Source organism: Ursus arctos, unplaced genomic scaffold, assembly GCF_023065955.2.
Source record: "Ursus arctos isolate Adak ecotype North America unplaced genomic scaffold, UrsArc2.0 scaffold_3, whole genome shotgun sequence".
NCBI classification, from domain to species: Eukaryota; Metazoa; Chordata; class Mammalia; order Carnivora; family Ursidae; genus Ursus; species Ursus arctos.
In genome coordinates, this window is record NW_026622985.1 from 102,640,742 (window position 1) to 102,650,903 (window position 10,162).

General features: G+C 56.3%; 1 pseudogene; it reads left to right on the forward strand.

Annotated features, from left to right (window-relative positions):
- Positions 1 to 96: 96 nt before the first annotated feature.
- LOC130542128 (histo-blood group ABO system transferase 2-like) lies at positions 97 to 4,139 on the forward strand (annotated as a pseudogene).
- The last annotated feature ends 6,023 nt before the right edge of the window (positions 4,140 to 10,162 follow it).

The window sequence follows — 10,162 nt, forward strand, 5'->3', positions numbered from 1 at the left end:
GGGCTGTCCATCTCACTCGACGTCTGTCGTTGGTGTCTAACGGGTGTCCGAGGACAGGGCTGTCCGAGAGCAGGGCTGTTCCCTGTTCAGTACTTCATGGAGGAGGAGGAGGAAGTTGGGCGGGTTGTTCTGGAGAAAAGCGAGGTTCGGGGTGATGGAAGGTTCTCACCCACTGTGCTGCAGGCGTGGTGACTTCTTGGAGGAGGTAAAACCCGTGTCTTCCCCTTTGGGGCCTGTGACTCATGAGTCTCTGCTGTGGAGCTTCAATGTGGGGTCTGTAATTGACAGTTGTTCGTGTAATTGACACTGAGCGGTTGGCTCCCCCGCCCAGCGACCCTTCTGGCGACCCTAGTCCACTTGACTGAGCCTTCCCTTCACGCATTTTCACAGTTCTAACCAGTTTTTGGTGGAGCGTTGTGGAAAATTCGAATTCCAGATCCCGCTGCTTCTCTTGCACCCGAGACACAGGGGCCCCCGATGTCATCCTCCCATGAGTCTCTTGCTAACCTGTGGCCTCCTACACTGGTGAGTGGCCTCTCCGCAGTGGGCGAACCGGGTCTGGGAGGACTTGGCCTCCATCAGGAAGCTTGATGTGGTCTCAGCTCCTGTGACCTGGTGCTGACCTGGTTGTTTGTAAGAGTACTTGACTCTGCGGTGATTTCAAGGTGCAGTGAACCTGTCACAGCAGCACAAATACACTTTATCTCCACACTCGGACTCCCCTGCTGTCGTTTCTTTACCACACGGGATACTTCAGTGCGTTTTACCCCGAACAGGAACACCATCCCACGGAACTACCACATAGCCCTGAACGAGGAAATCATCGCAGTTTCCATATTATAATCCAGACCGCAGGTCCACTTGAACTGTCGCCACCTGCCCGACTGTCTGAAATGTCTTGCTTCATTCGGATCCAGTTTTCTTCTTCTGCAACTGCTCCCGAGACTTTCCCGTATTTGCACAACCCTGATGGATTTAGGAGCACAGATGGCTCCAATCTGGGTGGCCTGTCTGGATGGCTTATGTCGCTTGGGCTGTTTTCAGTGTCCGTCCACGTGGTGACATGTATCAGTCCTTCATTTTTTCACTGTGACTAAACATAGTAATATTTACCACTTAAAACATTTCAGGTTCACAGTTCTCCGGCCTTAGCTGAGTTCACACGGTGGTACATCATTCTCTAGAACTTTTTCTTTCTCCCCAAGGGAGACTGTATGCATGAAACACTAACTCCCCGTTCCCCTTTCCTCTCAGCCCTGCAGCCACGTTCAACTTTCTGTCTCTAGACACCTCAAGAGGTGAAATCATACAGTATCTGTCCTTCTGTGAAAGCCAGCATCCTGTCCTTGTTCCTGATTTCGGAGTAGAGCTGTCAATCTTCAGACTTGAGCATGGTGTTTGCTATAGATTTATTGAAAAAAAATTACCCCTTATTCCTGTTTTCATGAGTGTTTATATCAGCAACAGACTTTGGATTTTGGTTAGAACCTTTTCTGCATCAATTAATATGACCACATGTTTTTATTCAAAAATTTATTGCGGAGTATAACATTGCTTGTTTTCCGTATATTGAACAACCTTTGAGATGTTTGTGAAGAGACACTTATGATGTACAATATATTTAAGAGCTCTTGGTTTTGCAATTTTTCTGATCAGGCTTCTTACATCTATTTTAAGACAGGTGTAGGAATGTATTTGCTGATTTTGTGATGATTTCATTCGGGTTGGTATTAGTGGTTAGGATTGGTGTTACGGGTTGTTAGGGTTATGGTTGGGTTAGGGTTAGGGGTCTCCCTGTCCTCTTCCGCACAGAGCCCATTCTCCTCCAGTAACCAGAGTGATCTTTTCGACACATAACATTTGGGCCTCTCTGTGGTCTGTTCCCCTCCTGCCCATCGTTTCCAGCCTCACCCCTCCCACCACGGCCTGCCCCTCTGTGGGCCACCCAGGGGTATGATTGTCCACATGTGCCTCAGGCCTGAGTCCAAGACTTTGCATTCACTGTGCCCTCTGCCAGGAGCCCTCTTCTCTCCCCCTGCTTCATGTTTGGCTTGTTTCCCCATTGGCTGGGCCCCGAATTGCCCCCTGATGACCTGACTCATGTCTGCTGGTTGAATGTGCCTGTCCGCTATTTAAATGTAGTGCCCGCCTTCCTGGTGTGAGCAATTTGCTAACCTGCCCGTGATGGGGCAGGTGTAAGGACGTAGCCTTAGTGTCTGCATAAAAAATCAGCCTCAGAGGGCTCACCAAACTTGCCTGATGATGGGGGAGCTGCTGTCCCTATGGTGGGGAGCAGGTAGTCCCCTCAAAGGGGGACCAGTCATGTGAGGCGGTTGGACAAGACTCCCAATTTCTTGTCTGGGGAGATGTAGACCTGGACCTGGAAGCTTACACCCTTGGATTCAAGGCTGGGGCCTAAGCAAGCTCCTTCTTCCAGAGGTCCTCTTTCCCCTTCCCTGACCATGGGCTGGACCTGATTCCTGACCTGGGGGAGTTCGAGGGTGACCCCTCCTAGGAATACCAGTGGTTTACTGAGGACCTTGTCAGCAGGATGCCCAGTAGCCTTGAAGGGAGGACCTTACAGAGGTGGTGACAGCTCTGTGGGGTCGGTGACATCCCACTCAAAACAAAATGGGGCTGGTGGCCGGCCCTGCTGGTTCTACCCAGACTGTAGGGCATAGAAACAAGGGCTGTGGCCCAAGGTGCTCCGCTCCTGGCAGGTGGGGACAGGACCTGGGGGTTTGCCCGGGAGCTCAGCACAGGGGAAGTGTTCCTGGCTCCAGCATGCTGGAGTCCATGTGTGGCTGCATGGGCTTCCAACCTCTTAAGCCTTAGGCACCCCTTTGTAAGATGGGGTGCTGACGGCCCCCATCTCTGGGAGCAGAAGGTAGGGAGGCCCCATGGGCAGACTCACTCAGGAGAGGCCAGGAGAGTGGCTATTGCTTAAAGCAGCCCAGGGCCTGACCCCTTGAGAAGGTACACAGGTCTATGGCCCTCAGTTTCAGGGTCCTGCTGCCAGCCTCTGGCAGTGACCCTCCTCTCACCCTGTCCCCGTAGCTATGTGGTCTTCCTGGAGCTGGTCCTGCAGATGGCAAAGAAGCACTTCATGGTGGGACACAGGGTCACCTACTAGGTCTTCACTGACCAGCTGGCTGCTGTGCCTGTGTGCCCCTCTGTGAGGGCCGGAGGGCGGTGGTCCTTATGGTGGACACAGCGTCACCTCGTACATCTTCACTGACCAGCTGGCTGCTGTGCCTGTGTGCCCCTCTGTGAGGGCCGGAGGGCGGTGGTCCTCATGGTGGACACAGGGTCACCTAGTACGTCTTCACTGACCAGCTGGCTGCTGTGCCTTGTGCCCCTCCGTGAGGGCCGGTGGGTGGAGCTCCTCAATGTCCGCGGTGCCTCATGGCGGACACAGCGTCACCTAGTACGTCTTCAGCGATCAGCCAGCTGCCATACTCTTGTGCCCCTCCGTGAGGGCCAGTGGGTGGTGCTCCTCAAGGTCCGCGGTGCCTCATGGCGGACACAGCGTCACCTAGTACGTCTTCACCAACCACCAGTTGCTGGGCCTGTGTGCCTCTCCAGGAAGGCTGGAGGGTGGTGGTCCTCGGGGTCTGTGGCGCCCTGCGCTGGCAGGATGCGTCCATGCAGCACATGGCGATGATCAGCTGCTTCTGTGAGCAACGCTTCCTCCGTGAGGTGGACGACCCGGTGTGCACGGATGTGGACGTGAAGTTCCACATCATGTGGGTGTGGAGATCCTGTCCCCCCCTTTGTCACTTTGTACCCCAGTTTCTACTGGGTGGCCAATGAGAACTTCAGCTACGCGCGCCGGCCGCAGTCCCAGGCCCACAACTCCAGGCACCAGGGCAACTTTTACTATATGGGGGCCTTTTTGGGGGGGTCAGTGGTGGAGGTTCACTGACTGAGATTGGCCTGTCACCAGGCAATGGGGGTCGACCTGGCCAATGGGATGGAGGCCATGTGGCCTGACAAGAGCCACCTGAACCACAAGCCCACCAAGCCCCAGAGGCCACGTGGGACCTGAGGCTGCTGGGCTGTCCTCCTCCCACCCTGGTCATGAAGATGCTGAGATTCGGGCAGTGCCCAAGAATCACCAGGACATCCAGAACACATGAGGGGCTCGCCCCGTCTCCGTCAGGGTGGCCTCTCTAAGCGGAGCCATAAGAGCAGATTCCTTCTTCTGTCCCCTCAACTGTGGAGTCCAGCACTGCCTGCTCGGGCATGTCCAGGGTCCCTAGCTGCCCCCATGCACAGGAGGCCTGCCTGGGGCACAAGTTCCTTTCTTTGTGGTCAGTGCATTTCGATCATTTCTGGGTCATTTGCAGCTGCGAACGGCTCCAGTTTTATGTTGAATGTTTTTCTGTGTCAATGCTGAGCAACCATCTTTAAAAAGAACAATTGAGGGAAAAGGTTTTCTCCCTGGTTCTAAACAGACATCGCCTGGTGGGCTGGGAGCGGCCCTGCAGCAGCCTTGGAGCCAGAACGGGCCCTGGCTGGGTCTTCCTCCCAGTCCCTGCACCTCGCGGCAGCCATGGGCCTTCAGGGTCAGGGGTGCGCCGAGCCACCTCTCAGACCCTCAGTCCCCTGACCGCCAGAGGCTGTGACCACTAGCACGGCCTCCAGGAGCATGGAGCCCTCTGGGTTATTTCTGGTTCCTGCCTTGGTTTTAAATGGCTATTTCTGTGCTGGTGTTTGTGAGATGTGGGCACTGGCTCTGTCTGGATGCGCGTCCTGTTGGGATCCCTCAGTGCCCACTGGAGGGTTTGCACTTGTGGACTCTCTCTGCACTATGTGTTAGCAAGCATTCACTGAGTGCCTACTGTGAGCTCGGTCACCAACAAGGGGCAGAGCGTGAGAGCGAGAACCAAGATACAGGGTCCCTGCTCCAGGGCCCTCCTGGGACTCACAATGGCCCCGTCCTCCTGACTCACTACTTTCCTATTGTGGTGTAATGGACATACGACTGATACCGTTAAGCACGTTTCAGGGTACAATTCAGTGGCAATACGTACATTCACTGCTCTGCACCCGCCACCTCCATCCATCGCCACAACTTCATTGTCATCCCAAACTGAATCTCTACCCATGAGACCCTCACCCCCATTCCCCCACCCCAGCCCCGGCACCCAGCAGCTCCTTCCAACTCTGTGAATCGGAGTGCTCTCCGTCCCTCACGAGTGGGGTCCTCCAGTATCTGTCCTTTAGGGACTGGCTTATTTCACATAACACAGTGGCCTAAGGTCTGTCCCCATGAGCCTGGACCTGACCCACTTTTCCCCCAAAGGAGTGGCTCAGCCCTCTCCTGTCTAAGCTGAGCCTCCTCTGCTCCCCTCTGCTCCCCTCATCTTCCTTCTCAGCCTGAAGATGATACCAACCAATCTGCAGCTTTGAAGACCTGTTCAGTCCAGATGCCGGACACACCCCCCCGGGGCCTTGGGCCTCACCTACCCCATCTGTCCATGTCAGGTGCCTGCAACCCCCACCAGCCGGCCACCTGCACCTTCCACAGGTGTCCCCATCTCAGAAGAGGGAAACACCAAGTCCAGACCCTTGGAGACCTCAGTGACTTCTTGCTTACCACCAACTGTAGTGAGGTGGCTACTGGAGGGCATTCGATGTCCTAAACATTTAAAGGCATATGTGAGTCTCTGCTGCCCAGGGCAATGGGTAACAGTTGGGGCAAACAGAAACCAAGCAGATTCACTGGAAGAAAGGCTGAGTGATGAGGAGCGTTAGGGAATAGGGCCTGGAAGCTCTGACTGTCCCCACCTGACCTTCAGATGCTCCCCAGTTCCTCCTGTGCCTCTGGTGTCTTCCTGGAACCCTGACCTGGCTGTTTTCAGACAGCTCGCCCCGTGATACCCTCACTTTTGGGGGGGGGTTTGCTGAAATCCGCAGTGTGTCCTGCTGCCCCACCTGGATCACATCGTCTGGGCCATCTGAGGACCCAAAACTGGGGGTGTGTGGCCTGGAGGGATTCTGAGCAGAGCTGGTGGGATGGGAGGGCTGTAAGGCACAGAGGCAGGTTTCCAGAAAGCTACAAAGCTATCTTCCTACAGTTTTTGAATCAAAGCCTTGAGATCTTTAAAATGCCAGCAGTGTTACAGCATGGGCCAGAAAAACAAATGTCCCTGTGCACCCAACACCACCTAAACTATTGACCATTTCTTGTCACTTGAGCTGAGTACAAAGGATTGGGAGTGGGGGCTTGAGGGAGGGGTCCTGGGCCAGACTTTGTGTTTCGGGGACAAAGGCCATCCAATCTCGTGCTGGGCCTGAGGCAGGGGCCTGTGTGGAGACCCCAGCTGCAGCTACTGCTGTCTGCTGATGCCCCCTCAGCCCTCCCCAGTGCACCTGCTGCTGGGGGAGCGCCTGCCCCCTCCTCCCTGTGGAGGGTTCTCTCCTGCACCAGCGGTGCCTCCTCCCCTGCCAGTCACTGCCAGCCTGCAGCCTGGGAGTGTGGACACCCTCAGTTCCTCTAGCTGCTGGGGGAGCACCTGCCCCCTCCTCCCTGTGGAGGGCTCTCTCCTGCACCAGCGGTGCCTCCCTTCTGCAAGTCACTGCCAGCCTGCAGCCTGGGAGTGTGGATACCCTGATGGCCTCCAGTTCTGGGGACAGAGCCAGTGCACGTGGGACCTGGTCTCCCAGCAGGCCTGAGCACCAGGCCGCCACGGTGCTCGCTCTCCTTCTGCAGGCTCACTATGCCATGCCCTCCCTCAGGCCCCCTGGGCCCAAGTCCTCCTCTGCTTGAAGCACCCTTGGCCCATTCTCTACACGCTGGGACTGGGAGTGGGTCATCTGGACCTTCTAGACTCGCGCTTCGGTGCCTGTGACATGGGGACAGTCTGGCCTCACAGACTGCTCAGAGGAGACCCAGCACAGGAAGATGCAGCCCGCTGCAAGGGGAGATGCCAAGTGACCCAGAGTGAGCACACAGGACTTGCACAAAGCACGGGGCTTGTGGGGCCCAGCACAGGATGCGGGCACCTAGCTACGGGTCATGGGAAATCCCGGTGAGGGTGGCCATGGTGGGGAGTCAACAGAAGGGCTCCAGAAGAGGCAGGCGACAAGGAAGACAACAGGACAGAGCTTCCCAAGGAGGTCGATGGAAGAATCAGAGGATTGCAGAGGCTTTGGGAAGACTTGGAGACCCTGGAGATGTTGGCTGAATCGCTGTCATTTGGTCAGAAAAGGTGTGTCACAAACCCCCATCAACACTGGATGATTTACTCTTTGTTGGTTCTAGGAATCAGTGCATACCTACCATGAGAACTCACATTGCGTTAAGTCTAGGATATACTTTCTTTTCAGGACTAGATTTTTCTAGAGGAAGTGCTAAGCATGGGTCTCTCCATTCTTTTCTTTGCGAAACTGGTCTCTGTTTTCAGGAGCAGATTCCTGGTGCTCATCACCCCTGCTCACCCTGAGGACTGGCCCCTGTCACCACCCACAGTGGATGTGACTGCACGGGTTGAGGGGTGCTCACTGATGAAGCCCCAGTGCTTAGTACACAGCAGGGCCCCCAGATCCTCTGCTGAATGAGGGAGGGCCTGAGGGAGGATGGGAGTGAGGGAAAGAGGGAGGGAGGGAGGATGGAAGGGGTGGAGGGGAAGGAAAGAGGTGGGGGGAGAATGAATGATGGAGTGAATAAATGATGTAGGGAGGGAGGGAGTGAAACCACGGAAGTAGGGTCCCTACATCAGGAGCCATTATTTGGGGTGAGGTCCGAGGGCATCATAGCCCGGGTCCTGGATGGTGGCTCAGGGCACGTCCAACTGTCCTCCCAGTGCTGACTATCCTTCTCCTCGGACCTGCTGTCATCCTGGATCCTCTCCATCTCCTCAAACAATTCTGAATGTTCCCAGGAATAGGGTGGCAGGAGGGGAGTCTCAGGAGGGGCTTCCCAGATCCTGTGCCCCAGAAGGAGCTGTGACAGTAGCTGCAGGGCATTCTGTCATGAGGACTGGGACCAAGGATCCCATCCATCTCCTTGGGCATTAGTGTTGGAGCATACCCTGCTCTCTCCACCGCCGCTGTGATGAACACTCCTGAAAATACATCTGTGAAAAACCGAGCCAGAGTTTCCAGGGGTGAGTCTGAGGACGAGCATGTTAGGTGATGGGTGCACCTGTGACCTGGGGTGGGTACTGCTCACTGTTCTCCCAGACAGGGGTGCCCGTCACCCTTCTCTCCAGGGGACCTGCGGGGGACCTCCACATCCTCACATTCTCACCAGGGCTTCCTTCCAGTCTGGGGGTGACCAGCTCTGCCTCCATAGGGTTTCCTTTGCCGGAGTCCTTCCCTGGGAGCTCCCGCCTCTCTGACACATACTCCCCGCGTGCCCTTGGACTTGCATGTGTTTGGTCTCTGTCCCTGTGGAACCCAGTGACTTGGAGCACGGTTTGGACCAGAGGCAGGGGAAACCTTTCTCTGGCCTTGGGTTGTGAGCAATGCTTTTGCCCTTTGTGGTGTGTCTACTAGCTTTCTGCATTTCCCTGGTTTCCGTGGGGGTCACAGGAAGAGCTAGATGTTTCCTGTCTGAGGTCAGGCCGTGGTGTCCCAGCAGGAACAGGGGTCTCGGCCCTGAGATTGTGCCCATAATTCCTAAAGTGGTCTCTACGATTATGTCTGATCTGTAATCCATCGGGGATTTCAGTATCGAATAAGGGAAATGCTATGTCAGATAAACACAGAAAAAAAGAGTCCCCTTTGAAAATAGGTGGGCAGACACGAAGGTACCTATTGTGATTCCACTTACAGAAACATCCAGAACAGGTAAAGAAACAGAGAGAGAGAGCAGCTTAGGGGTTTTGAGGGTGTGGGTTGGGGGAGAAATGGGCAGGGAGGGCTTCTGGTTCAGGGACTCCTTTGGGGAAGGAGATATTCTGCAGCAACGTTTTCTGGTGGGGTGGCACAACATTGTGAATATACTCCATGTGCATGACGTGTTCAAGAGAAAACAAGTAATTTTACTTAAAACAAATAATAAACAGTATACAGAACATGAAAAGATAAAGTAACAGTCAATATGTACCAGAGAGGAAGAACATAGGGGGAGGGAATGAAACACTCTGGTGGGATGTCGGGTTCGGGTGAAGGAACTAAGGGTAATTGCACAAGGAGCTCTCCCTGCAGGGCTGTGGGCTCTGGATGTGGCTCTGGGAGCCCTGCAATAGCAGGAGTAGGGGCAGGGGTTGGGATAGGGGCAGGGACAGGAGCAGGGACAGATGCAAGAGCAGGGACAGGGGCAGGAGCAAGGGGAGGGACAGGGTCAGCAGCAGTGGCAGGTGCAGGATCCAGGGCAGGAGCTGGGTGAGGGGCAAGAACAGGAGCACAGGCAGGGGCAGGGGGAAGGGGCAGCAGTTCTGGGAGGGGAGGGGGCAGGATCTGGGGCAGGACCTGGGTCTGGGGCAGGAACCAGAGCACAGGCAGGGGCAGGGGAAGGAGCAGGAGCTGGGCCAGGAGCTGGGTCTGGGGCAGGAGCTGGGTCCAGGGCAGGAACCAGAGCACAGGCAGGAGCAGCAGTTCTGGCAGGGGAAAGGGCAGGAGCTGGGTCCAGGGCAGGAACCAGAGCTCAGGCAGGGGCAGGGGAAGGGGCAGGAGCTGGGCCAGGAGCTGGGTCTGGGGCAGGAGCTGGGTACAGGGCAGGAACCAGAGCACAGGCAGGAGCAGCAGTTCTGGCAGGGGAAGGGGCAGGAGCTGGGTACAGGGCAGGAACCAGAGCACAGGCAGGGGCAGGGGAAGGGGCAGGAGCTGGGTACAGGGTAGGAACCAGAGCACAGGCAGGGGCAGGGAAAGGGGCAGCAGTTCTGGCAGGGCAAGGGGCAGGAGTTGGGGCAGGAGCTGGGTCTGGGGCAGGAACAGGAGCACAGGCAGGGACAGGGGAAGGGGCAGCAGTTCTGGCAGGGCAAGGGGCAGGAGTTGGGGCAGGAGCTGGGTCCGGGGCAGGAACTGGAGCACAGGCAGGGGCAGGGGAAGGGGCAGGTGCAAGGGAAGGGGCAGGAGTTGGGGCAGGAGCTGGGTCCAGGGCAGGAACTGGAGTACAGGCAGGGGCAGGGGAAGGGGCAGGAGCTGGGTCCAGGGCAGGAACCAGAGCACAGGCAGGGGCAGGGAAAGGGGCAGCAGTTCTGGCAGGGCA